Source organism: Falco biarmicus, chromosome 13 (genome assembly GCF_023638135.1).
Source record: "Falco biarmicus isolate bFalBia1 chromosome 13, bFalBia1.pri, whole genome shotgun sequence".
Lineage (NCBI taxonomy): Eukaryota > Metazoa > Chordata > Aves > Falconiformes > Falconidae > Falco > Falco biarmicus.
Genome location: NC_079300.1, coordinates 13,505,719 through 13,527,086, shown reverse-complemented (window position 1 = coordinate 13,527,086; position 21,368 = coordinate 13,505,719). Strand labels below are relative to the sequence as shown.

The 21,368-nt window shown below is 47.9% G+C and overlaps 1 protein-coding gene across 7 annotated transcripts in view; it reads right to left on the bottom strand.

Annotated features, from left to right (window-relative positions):
- Nucleotides 1-14,927, bottom strand: part of IL1RAP (interleukin 1 receptor accessory protein) — a 49,200-nt gene extending 34,273 nt beyond the window's left edge. For 2 of the 7 annotated variants that reach the window (XM_056358696.1, XM_056358693.1), the window contains exon 1: nucleotides 14,756-14,918. The gene's annotated coding sequence lies outside the window, so the exon portion shown is untranslated. Of the gene's footprint in view, nucleotides 1-7,212; nucleotides 7,309-14,487; nucleotides 14,724-14,755 lie in introns of those variants that run through there. The other 5 variants (XM_056358695.1, XM_056358694.1, XR_008825196.1 and 2 more) reach the window with 4 other exon arrangements.
- Between the last annotated feature and the right edge of the window lie 6,441 nt (nucleotides 14,928-21,368).

Here is a 21,368-nt window from a genome sequence, read left to right as displayed (position 1 = left end):
GTCCATAATATATGCATTACACAGAAGGGCTTTGAGCATAAGCAGACAGAACCTAAAATTGTACCGATTGCAGAGATTAACAAGAATGGGACATGTGAACTCAAAATCCAGCAGCGGATATTTAATCTTTCCTTTTCAATGCTTGCATCTGAAAAGCCTTTGTACGATGCTTTTGGATGGGTTCATCTCGAAGAGACAAAGGAAATCCAGAGCAAGCCTGCTCTTCCCCACAGAGTCCATGCAAACAGCTGCAGTCTGCCTTGGAAGCCATTAGGCCTTCAGAAACAGGCAAGAAGCTGAGAAGAAAGTGAGTTTTCTTCCCTGGAGTCCAGCTGAGAGGGCTGGCTGCCCCTACCCCCTTCATCCAAACTGAAATGCCAGATTCTAGTCAAACCCTTCTCTACTGCCACCTACAACCAGCTCCCAGTGTCACTTAAGATGACTCCATGGGGAAGAAACAAAATTGAGTACTCCTACCCTCTGGAAATGCTGAAAAAAGATATAACATCTCTATGCCATCAGATAGGACAGAGAGAACCAACATGCTGCGCTTCTGGTAGGAATTTAGGAACTTCTGGAAATTCGGAAGCTGGAAGGGAAGGAATATAAACAGTGGGGAGGAATCATTCCCATAATAAAAAATCCCTTGTGGTACCCTTTCCATTTGTCATTAGATAAATGTACAGCGTGTCCTAGCTCAACCTTATTTTCCAGTGATTTTCTCCTGCATTTTGCACAAATCACACTGAATTCAGCTCTGAAGCAAGCAGGAACAACTACTGACTTTGGATGAGTTTCTCTGGTTTACAGGAAGGCCTTTTACATGGCCCTAGGCCAAAATAAACTACTACGTTTCACTCAGTGATACACAAGCTCTGCAGCAAGCTAATATTTACATCCATTAGCTATGCTCGTAAGAACATGCTCCAAAAAACCACCAGGTCTCTGTTCCCACGAGCAAGGTATCTAGCTTTCCATGCTCTGTCTGCAAGTATGAAAATTCTTGTTTCTTGCTCTACCCAGCTATAAAATCAGAAGCCCTACACAGCGTGATTCGCCTCTGGTTCATTCCAGGCTCTCCAGAGATCTTATCGGTGGAGACAGGATGGACACAGAGCCTGTCAGATTACAACAATTTCTCCATTACAGGAACAGGACTCGGCTGACAACAGCCCCGGCTGCTCCCACACTACACATGTACGGGGGGTGCAGAAGGCACGTGCACAGGGTCAAGGGCTGGTCAAGGGGAGCTGTCACAACCTCCTGGGTGCCCTGACCATGCCAGCGTTTGCCAGCTGAGATGAAAGAAGAGGATTCTCCCCCTTCGGTAAAGAAACGGCAAGCTCACACACACAGTGAAGAAGATAGAGGGGACTGTTGGGCAGGATGGCTTCTGCAGTCTAGCTCCATTCCTGTGGCACATCATTATTAAAAAAAAACAAAAAACCAAAAATAAAAATCTATTAATGCCACAGGACCTGACAGTTCATACTACTAACACAGCGCAGGGACCGATTCTTGTGTACTAGTGCTACCAGCACTGTGATGCTTAGGTTTAAATGGCCCGAAATCTGTGATATGTCCCAAAGAAAAAGGTCTTCCCACACAAGTCCTGTGGTCACACAGTGCTGTCATTTCTCCCCAGGGAGGATAATGTGAGCCTGCCAGTGACACCAGAAAAAGAGCACTGCATCCGTTCAGTCACAGAGAGAGGGGGTGGGTATTGCAATGCCCTAAGAACCTGACGCCACAGCACTACAACCCACCCCAGTCTTGCCAGGAACAGAAGAGCTTTCTCAGCCTCTTCCAGCAACCTGCTGCTTTGTCTCGTGAAGTCAGAAAGCACGTTGACATTTTGCTTGCGTATGATGCAATTCCACTGGTGCCAGACTAACTTCTCGCACAATTCGGTGCCACTGCACTGGAACACCAGCATCTCTGGCTGCAACAGGAGCCAGAGGCCAGAGAGCACAAACCCCAGGCTGCAGCAGAGGGGTTCACCCAACTGTGTCCACCCAAAAAGGTCACAGATCTCACCTCTGGTACACAATCAAATAAAAAGCAAACACTAAAGGGAGCCAGGAATAAAATTAGTGAGCAGAAGAGCACACCAGCTTAGAAATCATACCACAGCCAGAAAGCAGGCAATCAGAGCAGCCAGAAGGCTGGAGAGCTGTGATAGATCCTCAGCGCTCCAGGAACTTCTCATGAGACCAATATACTCCAAGGTGTTCTTAATGTCTCCATAAATTAACATTTTAGTAATAATAATTCAGAGAGCAGTTGGGGAAAATGATCCATCACTGCTGTCGCTAGAATTTTTAAAGAACTTGAAATGTTCATTTGTTTCAAGTTAGAAATTATATCCTTTTCATTCCTGAGCATCTTCTTCAAACTTTCACTGTCTGTCTACTGGGGAGCAAAGAAAAGTGGGGTGAGGGGAGACAGTATCATAGAAGCGTCTCCTTTTCTTAAAAGTACAGCTCATGGAAAGGTTTAGTTTTTCATTTGCTACTGGCCAGAAGTGGCCTTTATGTCAGAAAAAAAAAACCATGAAAACACCTTTTAATAAAACACCCTTCCCAAACAGACCTAGGCAAGGAATTGTTCACTCCTGCCTTTAACAGCATGGACCCCGCAAAGCCTACGCATTTTCCAAACAATTATAAAACCCAAGACAGTTGTCAAATAATTAACAAAGAGAACTGCACTCAAAGTAACTACTGTACACCTATTCTCAAAGACACTGTACCAATTCTACAGAACAATACTGCATTTTCCAAGAAAACGCCTTTGTCCCTCCTAACCACCGGCACCTAGGGAGAGCTGACAGCTTTTTTGCTTTTCACTGAGAAGTCACACTATGGCACACAGAACAAAAGTGCCCTTCAAAACCTTGCCACTAAGTGCTCTGGCTGAAAGGGCATTTAAAATAAAGCTGTTTCATAAAGAGGGAAAAAAATAACACCAGCCAAAGCAACTTTTACATGTTATTTTCTTTTTGTAATTGTGTCCCAAGCCCCTCTGAGTCAAAAATATTCAAGAGCACAGGACTGGCCCCAGGAAGAGGGATGCAGACACAGAAAAGGTAGCACAGAATCAGGGTGGGCTAGGTTAGAAAGCGCTTTGCTTCTACACCACGTGGACTTGGGGCTGAAGGCTTATGGGCTGCGGAGTGGGGCTGGTGCTCAGGAGAGGAATACAGCTCCCCCACTCCCACATCACTGCGTGCCCACAAGCCCTGGGTTCCTGCATCGCCACACAGTAGCATTGGAAAAGGCTGCTCAATGAGTTTGCTGGGTTTTCTTATGGGGAAAATAGACATACTGTCCAAGTAAATTCAAAGAATCCAAAAGGTAGACAAAAGGCAGTCTGCAAAAGCAGCTGCAGAAAAGTAATAGCAAAAACACTAATGGAAAGTGGGAAAAGGCCCTTCAGCCCTCCAGGAAACACTTTTGCTTTTCAGTATGTACGGGAGTATGTCAGACAAAGGGAGGAATTACTGTAGCATAAACCATCTTGGTGCCACTTAGCTGGAATTTGTGCAGCGTCTCTCTGACCCTGCCTCTCCTCCGGAGGCCATTTGGGCACTGCACAGCACTGCCCTTTGCTACGGCATCAGCATTTCCACTTGTACCCCTGCCCGAAGCAGAGCCACTCCTACAGCAAGCTGGCCAGTCCTGCAGACAGCCCTCCTGAGCAACATAAGGTTACACTGAAATCTCCAGAGATGTGGGTAGAAAGACAGGTGACGAGTTTTGGAAAGCCAGCCTTTTCTCCCCAGGAGGAATCAGCATTTTCATTAAAATTCCCCTTCCCAGCCAGCTTCCAGAATCAGAAAGGGGAGGAAACCAGCAGCAGTTTGATGATGAACTCCATAAGCGGCTCAGAGCACTCTCCCTGCTCCAGCACACACTACGCCACAGTCATCACTTCAAATACAGGCACACTGACCAACAAAGGGCCCCCAACACCGTCCTCGGAAACACATCCACATCTCTCCTAAGGGCAGTGAGCCCAATTTGCCTTGGCAGCAGCTCCCTAAAAGCCAGGCACAATTCAGCAGGAATCAGCCAGGGCTGAAGCCTGGCCCGCAATCAGGGATACTGTGGGAGCCTTAAGTGTGGCCCAATCAGTGCACCTAATGGTGACACATCCAAGGCATGGACCTGAGAGATCGATGCTGAAGTCCCACTTTTGCCAGGGTAGGTGCAATCACCAGGCTATCACGTGCCTGACAACAGAGCAGGCTGAAAGGATTTTGTTCTGAAATGTTTCTATCATAAGTTTAATTTATATAATCAGAACCAAAGGGAAGGTTTAGATTTGAGCAGTATGAAACTTTTTCACCAGCTAGAATCACAGCAGATATTAAACACTTGCTTTTGCAGAACTGAGAGAAAAAGAAAAATAAACTAGAGAGAGTCAGATGGAAAGATGCCCTGGTGAGAGGTCTCCCCCATCGCTAGCACAAAGCATCTTTTGTCTTCCTTGGCCAGAGCTGGCCATCGTCACACAGGACCTGGAAGCACTGACTCCCAGCACTGGGGTCTACAGTGCTTATGCACAGCTTTATACCCAGGTCTACCAAGCATCCAGAAGAGGAAAAAACCCAAGCCAAACAATAAAAAAAAAAACAAAACAAAAAAACCCAACAACAACCGAAAACAAAAAAAACCACAACCCCCAACCACAAAACAAAACAAAAAACCTCATCCAACCAAAAATATCTGGGAACAGCTTTCTCTGTCAGTGGCTCAGCCAGCTCTTTGCCAGCTGAGGACATGACACCAGGCATCCCAGGCAGCTCCAGTTGCCCATCACCCACCACTGCCCCTCCCTGGCCTCCTGCACTGCACATCCAGGCCAAGGGCTGCAGCCTGCTGACTTTTTAATTACTTTTTACTAAATCCCCAACATGGGGATGAATGAACTCAGCAGTGTGTCACTCTGGGGTCACTCCAGGAGGTCGTCCCAAGCTATTTCTCCTTCAACACAGCAGCGTGAACCGCAGAAGCAAGGCTGACCTTCAAAGGGCACCAAGAGCTCCCGTGAGCAAAGCAGCCAGCAGCCCCTTGAGCTCAGAAGCTTGGGAAAAAGCAGGGAGACATTTACAGCAGGTCATTTCTGGGAGCTTCCTTGGTAGTGCAAGATCTGCCACTGTCGGTGCCAATGTTTGGGGCACAAAGGTGATTGCCAGGCAGGGAATCTGCGATCTGCTGTTGGCATTTAGACACCATCTCCTGGCATCCTTTTGGCTCAACAGATCTGGCTAACAATCAGAATTCTGAGGAAGAAGCTATTTTTCCCTCTCTCAAGAGAAAAGGAAAAAAAGTACAATCCAGACATGTGGAGAGAAGGGGGGGTTGTGTGTGCTTGAAAATATGTCTGAAGAAAGTCAGTACCCTCTCCCTCCCTCAGCAGTTCTCCTGGGGTCCTCTCAGGGCTCGGCAAAGCAGAAATCCTACAGACCTTGCACACTGCTCTGCTGAAGCCCAGGGTGCCGCTGATTATACTCTGGCAGCTACGTAGCAGGCAGAGCATGCTGCATTTCATACATTTAAAATAAACCAGCTCAATAATCTGTCACCTCCCTGAAATATATGCACACCTGGACAAGACAAATAAACAGCTGGGACTAGCACCAAGAGATCTGTGGAGTGGGCTGAAAAGGGGCAGGTAGAGCCACAGCTATGAAATCAAACATCACGGATTACAAATGCATACACGCTGAGCACTGAGCAGTTCAAACACCAATCTACAAGAGCACTTCTGTGCTCAAGCAAAAGGTATCCAGCCAAGACAGTCTATTTTTTAAGTCTGAATAGCCGGGGAATGAAAAGCTTCCAACAGAGCTTCAAAGAGAGCTGAGACCTTCCATGAAGCCAGACACAATGCTTCTATTTTAGATGGTGATGTTATAGTGAAAGGAGAGCTTGGAGAAATACCCACATATTGCGCTACTGGAAAATAAACTGACAAACTAATCTTTGCACAGAAAAAAAAAAGAAATCCGCAGCCAACATGGCTCAAAGACCTGAGGAAACTTAAGGAATCCAGAGTGAGATTCTTCCCTCACTGAAAGAGTTCTGATTAACTCTCATGAGCACCTGGAGACATCTGAGAACAAGCATTTAATTTATACATTCTGCCTCCTGACCTTTTTAATGGCTTTTAGATGTGAGCAACCCCACTGCCCTCCCCAAAAGGTTATTCCACTGTCCCTGCAGACGTAACAGCACATCCACATTGCGCAACAGATTACACAGCTGCAACCCCAAGCTAGCTCAGCCCAAATCTCTAAACCCAGAGAACACAATGCAGACTTAAGCAGGTTTATCAGCTGGGCTTACTGCCTTCTGCAGGACCGGACTCCTGAACCCCAGAGCAGCTTTCCCAGGAGAAGCATGACTCTTGCAAGCCCAGCCCAGCACCACCAAGCGCCCTGCAGCCCCACTGTACATCCCCGCTGCCACAACAGGGGCTACACCCAGCCCTGCTGAGCCCTAGCTGCAATAGGTTCTCTGTCTCAAAAAATGCTCCAAGAGTTTCTTCAGTTCAAGCCCTTGTTGCCAGCTATATACCTGCTCTTTCACTTCACCTCCTCCCCTTACAGCCCTCAGTGCTTGCAGATCAGATTCCCAGGATGGCTGCTCTATACTCAGCCACCATCTTCCCCTTCTTGTTCTCCCAGATCGGGACACAGCAGGCAAAAAGCCTCCAAGCACCATCATGCTCCAGAGCACAACACTGTGTTTCGCTCCCCTTTCCAAGCATCTTTTTTACTTTGCCGCTGCCACAAAATCCCCAGGCAGACTGCAACGTCTCCAGCACTGCTAGCAGGTTTACCCATGCTGCTGCCAGTGGTGAAGACCTGATCTTCAACTCTGCCTGCGGTGTAAGAGTAGGATTTCTTCAAGTGACTCCAGCTATCCTGGGTCAAGCAACATAATCAAGGGTAAAAGCAAGTCAGCAGAGTTCTTTTTCAAGTTTGGCCCACACAGTGTTTCCACATCTGGCACATATTAATCATGTTAATTTAATTCCATTTAGCCTTATAAGAAAAAGCAAACAAGAGTAAGACTTGAAGATGCTTCATTCTTTCTCCTCCAGCTCAGACAGGCTGCTCTGTGTGCTGTACACATTAATCCACAGCAAAATTTAAAGCAATAGAAAAAGGAACACCAAAGGCACTGAAAGCCCAGGAACTACCTGCCTGCCTCAGGACAACAGCCCACGTACAAGGCACTCTCTGGAGGTCCTTCCAGCTCTCCCAAGGGCCCCCATGTTCCCAATTCACCCGCTTGGTCCTCCTAGTAACTATCAGAGCAACTTTCCTCTGCATGCCTGCCCCTTCCTGGTCCGGGCAGTACAGCTGCACTCTACAAAGGGGACTAGAAAAAGCCGGGGAGACGAGAAACAGGATGAGACAATCCTTTGTATGCCACGTGTATTGCATTTGCTCCACCCGTCTCTAACATTTTGTTCTGCAAATACTAGGTTGCATCATCACAGGGAACTTGCTCGGGCTCTGCCTGCACTGACCCCATCAGTGCAGCTCTAAATTCAACCTTCAAACAATGGCACCCTGAATTTTCAAGTCCAGGAGCCTCGTACGAGGACCGCTCTGTTGACCCACAGCACCTACACAGTGGGAAGGCTGAGAGGGAGCTGCAGGCAGCAGTATGCTGTGATTGTCATCAATATTAATTATTTGGGGAGAATATGATTGATCTCATGAGGGCAATGAATTCATTTCTCCAGCTGAATGACAAACAAAAGGCAATATATGCATTGCTGACATTTCCAAAGGCTACAAGGAGCAGCGACAAAAGGAAATACCGCTCTGTGCTAAAACCCTACTTCAGAGGACCAAAAATCTGAAGTCTTCAAACTTTTCATTTCAGAGCACTTTCAATGTTGGCATTGAAGGAAGTGGACACCTTCATATTCTCAAATCTGCACTGATGCTAGCCCTGGGCTGGCTCACCTTTTTGCATTGAGAGGAAGCAATCACTGGCTGTCTTTGGAAGGTTGGGTTGAGTTTACCTCTTGCTTTTGGACTCCTCTCATCAACAACTACGTCATTGGCACCTGGCAGACAAGGCAGCAGGGGTGGCTTAGAAAGGGGAAAACATTGCCTTCCTGGATAGCCGCAACCCAGGGTAGGACCCTGGGTTTCAGCAGGGCTGCAATGCCAAGGACGTAGCTCCCCCGTGCCATGGGAGAAGAGGAGGACACAAAAAGCCTAGAGAAAAGCATTTCCACCTCTCCACAGCCTCGGGTCAGGGGTGTCCATGTGTGCAGCCTCTCAAAGAGCCAGAATTAAACAGTCTCCCTAAAGTCCACATAGCAACATAAGAAAGAAGGAGGAAGGTGAAGAAAGGTAAGTGCACCAAGGCTGCAGCTATTTTTACAGGAGAATGGATGAGGGGGAAAGACAAATCCAGTCCACAGGGACTGGGAGTGTTTTGTGGAGTCATGTTTTGTCACATCCTTCAGTCACCCCAAACCATCAGCCTTGTCTGGCTCAACTGCAACCAGACAATTTGCTAAAGCAACATATTCTGTAATCCAGCAGCACATCTGTGCTCATTCAAAGAGGTTGGGTGCCCTACAAGATCTTCACAGCCTGCCAATGTTACCACGCCAGGCAGCAACACATACATCCCCCTCCCATTATCCAGATCCCTCCTTAGAAACCAGGTCTGCGAGGTGTCTGTGCTTAAAGCAACAGGGGGAGGCAGCTATTTCTCAACAGAACAAATCCGATTATTTGTATTAGAGTGAATTTTTATGGCTCTTACTGTCAGGATAAGTATTTTCTACAGATCACAGAGCTTTGAATCAACAGATAGTTGATAAATTCATGTAGGTGGGGCCCTGGATGATACTGTGGTGGGATGGCAGTGAAGTTGTTTTACCTTTGGTTCCTTGTGAGATTTGCTTTTTAGGGCTAACCTCAGAAAAAAATAATTAGAAATTAGGGCTCCTGCCACTGCCATTTACTATGCTCCTGTAAGTCTCTAAGGCTGAAGATTCTAAAACAGCGTAGCAGTTTAGGGTAGCAATATGGGTTTCCCATTAATCTACATGAAACCTACAGAAGCATCAATCACCAATTGTAGTACATGAAAAAAAATGTTGCACCTCCCTGATAATCAGGCATCTGAGCGCTTATAAATGGCTGACCCTGAACGGAGTGCATTAGTAGAGGATTCCTAAATCCGTGCCTCCGTTTCTCCAGCCACATTTATAACAGCCTCCCCCCACCTCACACCACAGCTGTGCATCTTAGTATCTCTAAAGTGCTTAGAAACACTGAAAAGAAAGATAGTACATGAGTGCGAAGTATAGATTAATTCCCTGAGCTCAGCAGTCACTGGAGCTGGTGGGGCTAAATGTACCACATAACCCAAGTTTTGCGTGGTGGGTCTGAGCCTGTCTGAAATAGTACCTACTTAAGCAGCAGCTCCCTTGGAACAAGTAATTTCAGGGCTGGTTGGCTGGGCACAAGGAGCCCCAGCAAACGGGAAACACAGAAACACAATATACTACTATGAAAAATAGATGCTCTTCCAGAATAAGGTCTCAAACCTGTTCCTATGGAATCTGGTAGTGTGATTTCAACTCATTTCAGCCAGAATATGACAGAGCTGTTCAGGTTTTAGCAACCAGCATGTTAAGAACATGGCCAAACATAATTTGAAAAGCTCTTTCCATTTCTGTTTGTTTTTTTAAATGATTAAAAATCCAGTTTAAATATTGCAAGGAAAACTTTAAATTGAGCAAGATAAATTTTGGCTTTCTCCCAAGTAGAAGGCAAACCCCAAAATGCTGCTGCAAATCTAACAGATGGGAGTTATTTTTCACTCTTTAAAAATTTCATTCCTTTCCACTGAGATTAACTGTAATTAGCTCTTTATTTACATCCAAGACAAAAGGTAAAATGATAAAGAAAGGCAACTATAACCACAAATCACAGGCAGAAAAAGGCAAAAAAAAAGGCAAAAAATCCCCCTGAGAAGGAAACCTCACATCTTTCTCACCAAGCAGTATTATTGTTACAAATACAGTGTTAAACAGCTCCACAGCATCCTATCAGCGGAACGATAAACATTTAGGTCATAGTTTTGCAAGATTTTACAGACAAATTGATCGAACATATAAGATCATTCTCTGAACATCTGAGAATATTACATTGCTATAAGTGGACAGCATCAGGCCTAAGAGAGACAAGATACTGCATTACACTTTTACCTCAGTCATGCAAGGGATTAAGCAAAACCAGGAAGGGGGAAAAAAAACAACCAAACCAAAAAAAAACTCCAAAAAATTCCACCAACACATAGCAGCATTTCTAGTTAAAGAGACAGAGAGGTATTAAAACTTAGTTTTTCTTTTTTCCTTTTTTTTTTTAAAAGTCTTTCTCTAATTCTCATAATACCTCGGCTTAGTAAAGCTGAAGAGCTTCTTAAGCATTTCTGCAAGTGCATGATTCACATTGTATCCTTGTCTTTCGGTTGCACAACAAAACTGTCCAAGGAGCTTCATGCAAAGCTATCAACCAGCCTTTTTCCAGGGTATTTCCAGGCTGCAATAAAGAGCTCCCAGCTTGCACCCAGACAAGCTGCTGACCCATGGCCACACTGACTGAAGCTGAAGGCCAGATGCAAAGCTGCACAGGTTAAATAGGAAAGCTTGCCCAGCCATGCCTAGGCAAGGTGTTAGCAATAAAGAAGATGAATGGGCTTGAGGGCAGCCTCAAATGCTTTTGAACCAATAGGATGCTCTCCCCTGCCAGCTCAAGGGTCCCAATACCCATGATGGGCATGGGATGGGAGTACATGACCATCCAGTTCCTCTTCCAGGCATGATAATATAGTCTCTTTCTACAGACACCTAGAAAGAGCTGGGAAGAGCCTGTAGCTCTTGATGACCCTGCTCTGGGTGGGATTTCCAAGGTAATGGCTCTCTGGCAACTCCCTGGTGTTCCCAGTAGAAGAAGCCACCTACCACTCCCCTCAGTCAGCCCAGGATACTCTTACTGTCTGCCCTGAACACAGCTTTTAAGTTAACAGTCCCTTTCTGTTAACACATGTAAATCTATACCGACACCATAAAAATCAACATAAATTTTTCATTAAATATGAGTCGGCATATAAGAAAAGAGAGAAGTAGAAGGAAAGAAAGAAAGAATGTCCAAACTCAACACCAGGGACCTTGACTCCACTTACTGCAAAAGTTAAGGACTGGCATAATTCTCCACATTTTACTCAAAGAGAAAATGAAGCTCTCGTGCTTTCACACTCTTTCCTTCTCTTTCCCTAATGCTCTCAGAGACTTCTATCTTTAGCCAGTTATCCTTGCTGTAATTTTCTTAGAATTGTAATTGGATAATCATCCAGACTTGGGGGAAACCTGTGTCAGAGGAATCCCTGGAGATATAGCCCCCATTTGATGAAATGAGAGTTCCTATATTAACAAAGGACTGACTAAAGATACCATTCTTCACTTGTAGTAGAAATCCTGTTTTAACAGCAACTGTCTTTAAGGAACCCTATGACAAAATATGTGTGCTTCTGCATTTGTGTTCCTGTATTTTATTTTCTGTCAAATAAGACACTGAATTTATGAATATCACAATGTGTGTGTGTTTCTTATTGGGACCTCTGAGGTTGAAGGTAGCAAGCACACTAGCCAAGACTGAAATTCCCAAAAGCGCAGGCACCACTGGAACTAATTTCCCCAAATCAGTTTCCTTTTTGCATTCTCTCCAACCATACATGTGGCTCAGTCTCATGCAAAAGCCTTACATGTAACAACACTGCAGCCGAGAAACGTGAGATTAGCTTTCTGCTTTGCAAAACCACCGGTGTGAGAGGAGAAATCCTAAAATACCTCCAAAAGAAGCAGCTGGTTTGTTCCAATTTAGCAGTGACCAAATCTCAGCCATACATTTTGCTGACAGCAGAGCAGAACAAAGCAGTTACAAACCGTGGAGGGAAAGAAACCCACCTGCACACGGACCCCAGAGCTACACCTGGGCTGCAGTGCTGGTGCAAGAGAGGGGGTCAGCTCACGAGTGGCAAACATGACAGCCAGCTTTGCCTTCCATCTGCCTCTACATGTGGCCCACCTCACGCAGCCAGAGGAGCACCGGCTCTCACCCACCAGGTTCAGAGATGCTGCTGGCTGGGCTGCATCAGCCCGGCATCGCAGAGGAGACAGCTCTTGGCTCTACTTACGGGGACAATGGAATCTGAGGTGTGTCAAGAGAAAGGCAGGGGAGGAAGGAGAAGAGCAGGCAATGCCTGAAATGTGAGCTCCACTGTAGAAAGTGTTTCAGTTCCCAGATAACGCGGCGCTGTTCACAGATTTCAGCTTATATAGGCTTTTCCATGCATCTATTTTTATTCCCGAAGCATTCCCCGTTGCTGTATGATGAAAAGGAAGACTGGACAGCATGGATGTTCACAGATATCTGAACACATTCACATGCTGGCTATAATCTTCCCAACTGTCTACCTTGCTAATGCAACCTGTGCTCTAAGGGCCAAGCTGGGACACCCCTCCCACACCACCAGCTGTAAGGGTTATCTTTGTGTTAAGTTTTGCAAGTCAGAGTCTTTCTGAAATGGGAAGACATTTGACAGCCAGTGGGGGACCCAGGACAGATGGGGGAAGAAATATGAATCACATGCCTGCCAAAATAACCAACATAAAAATCCAAACATAACAATAAGCGAGAAGGAATAAAAGGACATGTTCTGGCCTCTTATTCTGAAGGAGTGAAATGCTTCTTCCGTAGCGCTGGCATCATGCACATACAGGTCTTGAAGGAATACAGCTGAGAAACTCTCTGCCTCTTGGCAGACTGATACTGTGAGCTCAAGCTACATCCACAGACATGGAAAGAAAGTCACAGGGCTGTGTGCATACAGACCTGACCTCTGCCTTGCACAGAGTTGTTGCATTAGAAACGGAGCATCTCAGCTCACAGCTCCCTGCTTCACCTCCACGCAGCCACTCCACCTTCCAGCTTAACGTGTCCTGATCGTTTCAGTGCCCTGCACGCTTCCTACCACCCCAGGTCCTCACAGCTGTACCCTCCACATGCTTTGTTATCTTGCGCCTTTAATTGCTCCTACAGAGGAGGTGTTCCCAGTGACAGCAACAACTCCATACTTACTCCCAGGGAAGGGGAGTACCTGGGTGGTAGAGCTTAATACTCCCCTGCTCACCACAGGCAGGCAATGGAGGCAGAAAGCAGGACCTTTCCTAGCACCAAGCCCGCCCACCAGAAAGTCCTTGGGCTGGAGAGATGCTCTCCATGCAAACAGGAGAGGCTCTTCCTGCAAGGAACACAAGACAGCAAGTAAATCTTCCAGAGCTGCCAAAAGCAACCTGTTATAAATGGCCCTCTAAGTTATGAGATATGGACTCTGCACAGCACAGTTAATAAATAACACCCCACAATCCTTCTGTCTATGGAAGTGTAAGTGTAAAACAGTTCTGCTTACCCAAGAGGGGGCACAGTTAAAAATGGAGTGTTAGAAAAATAGCACTTTTTAATCACATAGCAAATAACTTTTCAAAAAAGGATAAGGACCTTGCTGCAACCTCCCAAACCCATCAGTAAAAAGCCTTTCCTAGGACAACAAAACTAAATGCACAGAACAAAAGCCGTAAGAGAAAACCTGTAAGAAAAATAGAATTTTATCCCAGCACTACAACCAGCTGTTCACAAAGCAGAGGCTAGGATGGAAAGCGAGAGCATGCATGTGAGAGCTTATTTATTTTGCAAGTATTTATAATCCGGTTTACAGCAGCATCCTAAGGCCCCGAGATGAGGATCCTGTTGTGCCAAGCACCACACAGACACGCGCCGAGAAACCTGCCCAAGCCGAGGAACAAGCGCTGCCACTGTAACGAAAGGAAGCGACCCCAGCACCCGAAGCACCGGAGCCCTTACGGTGTCTTTTTTTTCCTCCCCTTCCTTTCCAAGGAAGCATTCCCGCCGCCCAGCTTCCACCCCGATCCCCCCAACGCCTCGCACGAGGGGCGGCCGCCCCCACCGTCCCCCTGGACGTGCCTCTTCCACTTCATTTCCCTGCGGCGGCTGAACCACCCCCCCGCCCCCCCATTCCGTGGACCGGTTCGGCCGCAGAAGCGAACAGGTATCAGGGGCTCGCGTCTGCGACGCGAATGGAAATGAAAGCCGCACCCGCCGGCACAGGCAGCGCTCCAGCCGGGGGGGTCCCAATTCCCCTGCCCCAAGGGAGGGCACCTAAGCGAGCCGCTCCGCGTTTCGGGCGCCAGAGGCCCGGCCGGCCCGGCTGCCGAGACGGCGGGTCACGCACCCCGCTCCCGCGGCTCGGGCTCGCCTTCGCACCGGCTGCGTCCCCCGCCGAGAGGCTGCGGAGGGGCCCCGGCAGCAGCACCGCGCCCGCCCGCCCCCGCCGGCCGGCGCACGGCCGCTCTCACCGCGCAGAGGCGTCCCTGCCCGGGGGGGCGCCGGGCGCTGCCGCCGCCGCGGAGGCTCCTCGGGCTCTGCCGAGCGGTTCGTCTTCGTCCCGCCCTTTCCTCCGCTGCGCGCCGCCTCGCCCCGCGCCGCCGCCTCCGCCACAAACTTTCCCTCCGAGTGCGGGGAAGTTCACGGCCGGGCCGGGCCGCCCCCCCCGCTCCGCCGCGCCTCCCTCCCGGCCCCGGGCACACGCGTGTCCCGCTCGCGGCCCCGCGCGCCGCGCATCACCTGAGGGCGCGGGGAGCGCGCGCGGCTCTGCCCCGCGCTCTCCTCTTCCTGCTGCTGCTGCTCCTCCCGCTCCTCCTCCCGCGCGCCCCCCGCGCCCCCTACCGCACGGGGAGCGCTCCCCGGCCGGCGGGGGTGCCCCCAGCCCCGCGGGGGGGTGTCACTGCGGAAGCCGGGGGGGGGGGGGGGCCGGGGGGGGGGGGGGGGCCGGGGCGGGGAGCGAGCGAGGCGGAGGCGGGTCGGTGAGGCGGGAGGCGCCGCGATGTCCCTCTGGCAGTTGCGGGGTCCTGCCGGGCGGAGGCGGGTTGGGCGGCGAGCGCGGGCCGCGGCTCCCTCTCCTGGCCTGAGCCGGGCTGCGGGCGCGGGGGGGCGGGCAGCGGCCCCGGGACACCCGCAGCCGTTGCAGCCCGGCCGCCGCCTGCCTGGGTACCGCGGGCCGGCGTGCGGAGCCTGCTGCTGCTGCTGCGGCCCCTGCGCTGCCAGCGGGTCGCTGCCCGCCCCCCGAAAACGGGGTGTCCCCCTCCCCGCCGCGGTGCGCCGGGGGGAAGGGCGCGGGGGCCAGAGCCCGGCCCCGCACAGCGCCTGGGCGCTGCCGTGCTCGTCCCAGGGCAGTGGCACTTGCTGCTACCGCAGCCACGGGTGCAGCGCGGACGGAGCTGAATTTGTTGATAAATGAGGAGCGGGCACCTGAAACAGACTGCGAGGGAAACGGTGGGGAGGCCAAGTGGAAAAAGAATCTGCAGAAATTTGGGCTGGCAACTTCTGGAGAACATGGCCAGCCATAGCCAGCGCAGCCCCCCCCTAGCGCAGGAGTGCCCTTCCCCGGGTCAAGGAGCCACCTCAGGCTGGCCAGGAGGTTCTTCCATCCTGGCAGTGAGCAACCTGGCCTTACTCGTGCTTTTGTCACCTCTTGGCAGCCTGACAGTGGAGCGACATGTCTGGACACAAAGCCTTTAGCACTGAGAAAATTGCTGTCGGTTTTAAACTGCTGCAGCACTTCTTAGCACTATTGGCTACAAGACTTGGACCAAGTTCAGTATTTCAGTTGTTATCCCCAGGAGGTGGCTCCAGGATACCTCAGAGGCCAAATTTCATTCCACCCCATGAGGCACCTCTGCAAAAATCGTGTCCTGGAGAGCAAGACCTGGCCAGGGCACCTGGCGCACCTCACATAGCCTCTCCCGGCACGCGTCTCCCCGTCTTCCCTGCTGGGCCCTGTGAGGCACCACTGCACACACCCTACTGCTGTGAAAGGGGGTCTTTGCCCTCGCCTGCCCACCCCAGCTCCAGCTCCCCGAGGTGGGCACACCTGAAGTTCTCCCCCACCCCGAGGAGGAGCGGCGGTGGCCTGGCTGTGCCACAGGGCGTGAAGGAGCTGCAGTGAGAGGCCAGTGCTGTTCCTGCTGCTCTGGCAGGAATCTTCCTCCTGCACCTTCTCTCCCCTGCTCTTCCCAGGGCTCTGGCACAGCAAAATTAGGCAGAAAGTTTCTTATCTCAGCAGCTTTCATGTCCTGGTGGTGAATGCCCTTGAAAATCTGCCTACTTGGCTTGTGCTTAGCTCTACTCAAGCCATCTCTAAACCAAATCCATCAGAGTATTAAAGTAACTTGTTAAGGCAGAGCTCTGTGTAGACTAATTTGCCCCACTCTTAGGGCAGATTAGTCCATGTTTTGCTCTATGCTACCCACACAGCTCCTGGATCCAAGCTATCTTGTCTGGAGCTACTTTAGGTATCTGTATACTCATCTGCATTACTGAATATAGGCAAAACTGGAACGGCAAGGCACATTTTGTGAGCTGTATTTTCCAACATACAGAGAAATATGCACTTGAAGTCTTCTGTTGAAACACAACAGTCCACTTTTCTCATAGAAGATGAAATAACAAAAGGATTGCATATTTCAGTCAGGATATTTAATGCAGCTATGGGAGTAGCTCAGCTGCTCCGGTGATGGTTACAGGAATTAAATAATAATAATAATGATACCTTGTTCTATGTAATATCTGCCATCCATAGATACAGATCTGGGATAGGACATGTCATTATTCTTGTTTGGGAGGATCCAGGCACTGTTGCAATACTGGTAAGGCAGGTTAACAGTCATCAACGCATATGCCCTGGGAAATCCGTACTGTTGCAAAATCCTGGCCTGCCAGCACAAATTCGGTTCTTTAGGCCGGTGTCATTAATTTTCTCTGATTTTGAAAGGAAGCCAGAATTCAACTTTAGACTTCATTGAAAGGTTCATGAATTACAGTTCAAGACCAAGTTTCCAGAGATTGTTTTAAGGCTACAGCTGATAGAAAAATCCCAAACCACACCTGCTTATTGTGTTTTCATGGGAAAGGTTTCAAACTCTTTTTGCTTATAGATGAAAAGAATCAACAATTCCCTACTGTAAAATAAGGGTAATATTGCTCACTTGGGCTCAGTGCTGTCATAAGGTTTATTTTGGTATTGCTATTTTTTTCTCCCATCCTCTCTCCACACTTGTGCATACTATTTCTGTGCAGGTTAAAATGCAACACAGTTACACCCTAGACTGAATTATACTACATTTTGAAGAGCAATTCAGTAAACAGAAAACATTTTTCAAGCACAAAAAAGCAGCATTGTGCCATAACTTTTGGGCGGGGAGCAAAGATTAGCCCTACTAAGTGAAACCGCAGGGGGGACAAAAATAGCAGAGGAATGTGTTGGTGTTTAGCCAGGACGCTGGAGCTGCAGGCATTGGGACTGCTGTGAAAATATTCCACAAATCTTCAGTAACAAGTGGCCAAAGGCCTTGGTTTGCTGCTGTTCTACTCCAGTTAGGCAATTTAGAGCTAGAAGCACAGGAGGAGCCTGGATCTTAGAGCCCAGTTCTCCACCATGTCAGGCACAGTGTTGTTTATGGTCTTTTTCATGAAAGGATCATGCTCCAACTTAAAACAAGTTTGTGTTTTCTGCCCATTATGCCTTCTGGGAGATTCTCTCAGACTGTCCATGCCCCTGATGGTCAGGAACTTTTGTGTCATTTCTATCACCAGTTTATTCCCGCATATTCTGGCACCAACATCGGCTCTCATTTCAGTAGCTGTTTTGCTCACCATTCCATATTCAGGCATTTTTATGGAGATGGTTCTTGCCTCCTTTTCCCCCCTGAGCTACACGAGACTGGCTTTTCAATCTTCTTTCCTAAATGACTCTCAATTCACCTCAGACCTTTTCCCTCCATCTGCTCTGGTTTCAATTAATCTTAAAGTGCATATGGATGACGAAAAATAGTTATAGTATTAAATGGGAGGAGATCTCGCTTATGCTTCATACAGTGACATTAAAGTCCCCGCTTCTCACTGAAATATCTTACCTGGTAATCCCAAAATTGCATTTATCCTTCCGCAAATAAGCTGTAGTGGTGCCCTCATATTTCTCCTCCATTTTTGCTTGCAATACTAAGTTCCCAAGCTGGATCAGAAATCTGTTACTATTCTCTTGTCAGTTCCCAATTCTCTTGTATTTGTCCCAGCTCTCAGCCTGCACACGGTTTTCTGGTTTGTTTGTTCTTAGCCAGCGTTTCTGATGCTGGGAGATGAAGGTGGTTTCATAACCCCTAAAAGACACGTTCCTGCTTGTTACTTTACTCACACCCACCTAACCCATTTTTCCTCCTTCCTAGTTCAGGAAACAAGCCCTAGACTACATATAATTATAGTCTGTGTAGTTATAAATGAATGTGCCTTCTGTGTTTTACACCTACATTTTAACTGGCATTGAGAAGGGCACGCCTGATAACCTATGATACAGGACACAGAAGAAACAGGAGAATGGCAGGCATTTCTAACACAGCAGCACATGGACCTCCCATCTGCTTCTGTCAAGGAAGCTGAGGTTACTCGCATATGGGTGTAAGGGCTGAATATTTTCTGCTGAAGCCATTTTCCAGCAAGGAACTTGTGCCTGGCTGCGCAGGCATGTATGGCTTTCAGACAGGTATGCCCTGCTCGTTCACCAAAATGTACGAGGAGCTGCAATTGTACCTGTGTCAGGAGAGCTTGACTAATGCAGATCATGTATTCTTTGCCGTATTGACTATGTCCACACCAGATCTCAAACCATGTCACTCCCCGGTGAAGCATGTGGTGTGAACCACTATAAAAACCTTGCTCAACAAGGAGGGATCGGAAACATGGCTTCGTTACAAGTTCATCTACGTTTATTCCTAAGGATGTAGCGAACAGCTGTTGTCCATGTTAATGTGCAAAATACCATTAGTGTTTCTTCCTCTGTGTTACCGTGGTGGTGGCACTGTTGATGCAAATGGTTCTCAAATGGAAACTTGTCCTTACATGACTTGCACCTAAGTCCATTCAAATCTGTCACAAATGTTTTGATACAGCCTAAGGCTGGAGATATTTTCCAGTCCTATGAGTCTGTGTTTCATACAAGCTGAAACTATTTCAAATCAGCAACAGAGAGGAGTATCTTCTCATGCTGCTAAAGGCTTCGGCAGGTATCTGACCCACAAGTGCACACATTGGACACAGTTTGTGTTTAGGATGCCTGAACATCCTTCTGCACAACACAGTCAAACATACGAAATCTGTATAAATTGCCTGACCATGGAGTTTGCAGGGACACTTCAACGGTGTTGACATTTCAGATGGGCATGACCAGCATCTGTCTCAAACAGTCTTTGAAGAAAGCATCTAACCTAGGCGTTAATTAGCTGCAGCTTACCTCTCTTGCTCACTGATGCCAGTGAGAAGCGGCACGCTGTCAGCAGATTAATAAAGTTAGATGATCTGAATACAGCCATGGTCGTCTAGGCAATTTCCTACTGCTGGGTATTTCTAACTGGAGTCATCTCTGGAGTCGCTTTCACACACCTTACTTCTCTGGCTGATGGTCCACTGACACCATTGCAAAAGGGAAAAAGCACCAAAGTGACACACTGTCTTTCCTGGGTAAATGGAGCCAATTAAAAGATCTTAACAAAGTAGGAAAAGCCTTAATATGTCGTGTTTTTATCCTACCTAATTATAAATGCTCTTCCTGTCTTGACATAAATTTATACAGAAGTTTTGATGCTTTAATAGGTTTTCAGTAGTCTTTTTCTGAACAAAACCCAGCTTTTTTGGGTAACTGTCTCATGAGGAAGTGCAATGGTTATGGAAAAAAAGAGAGCATCATGTCTGGTGAAAGAAAAAAATTCCATTAGCACATTCCAAAAGCTTATTATTATAATCAATAACAGTTTACTTTTTCCCCAGAAAATGCACGATCATTCTGCAGAATGGCCTTTTAAATCTTTGATTTCACTTCAGTAGTGATGAAGCAACATTAACCTTTAGACTCTCAGTTTATCTGTGCATAAGTTAAGGATTTCTTAAGGAAAACAATCCTTTTGTGTAACTCTTAGAAAGGTCACACAAGCAACAGAAGATTTCAGAAGCAAACTCAAGAAGCTGCAGAAAACCTTACACAATCCCTGGAGAGGGCAGTTGCAGGTTAGCAAGGCCTTGATGTGAGGCGATGCTGTGATGTTCCTTGCCAAAATCGGGAATTCCTCTGTAACAGGCTGGCGTGTTTTAACCCAAGGCCAGGACCCTCTCTGCCCCTGTTAATCAGCGCTGCACTGATGGAGCTGTAGCAGTTCACACTGGTGGAGGTTTATGGCAACATTGAGCGCTGTGGTTAGGCAGAATACCCGTCTGCACAAAGAGTGATTCCTGGCATCCTTGCAGCTTGTTTCCCAGGTTAGTGTATTTCCAGGCATTTGAAAGTTCGTTTCTCTTAATAGCTGCTATCCATCATTATAAAAATGAGCATAACAGACGAAGCAGAATGGCCAGTTTTGCTCTAACTCCATTGACCTCACTGGATTTACATTAGAGAAGACTTTGGAGTAATAAATTTGCATTTGCACAATTACTAGCAATGTGCTATAATTCCTCCCACCCCGGCTGCTATTGATTTCCCGGGTGCCAGATCAGCCCAGCGCAGCCCCATGCAGCTGCAGCAGACCAGCTCTGGTGGCTGGAGCAGGGAGACGTGTGAGCTTTGGTGGCACCATGTTGCAGTGGGTGGTTGCGGGTGGCTTCTGCGAAAGGCCCACCCCACCCCTTTATCATTACCTCCTGAAGCACCAGCGAGGCAAGTTTCTGCAGCAGTCTCCTGGCAGATGCAGGAAGGGTGAAATAGCCTAATAGATCAATCCATTTTTAAATGGAAATCGGTGTGATTATAAATGCTATCCTGAGCTCTGTGAAAGCAGAGGGAAGAACTCAGAGATGCTCCTGGTACCTTCTAGTCCTGGGTTTCCACGTCTCTCTTCAAGAGAAAATCAGAAGTCCTTAAGACTCTTTTCTTTCCTGTAGCAAGAAGAGGGATTGAGCCAAATTTTGCGAACGTGCAAGAAATGTTATTATTAGCCTCACAGGGCATAAGAAGCTTGGGCAAAAGTTTCTGAAGGAATGGGTGAGCCACGGGAACATTTCACTAATTGTGAATTGTATTCAGAGAACAGCTGTAAAGATCAGCAGAGGAAGTATTCAATTTGTATGAAAAACGATGAAAGGATGCTGCCTGCATGTGTGGGTATAGCAACCTACAGCTCTCACAGGAATGTGGGCA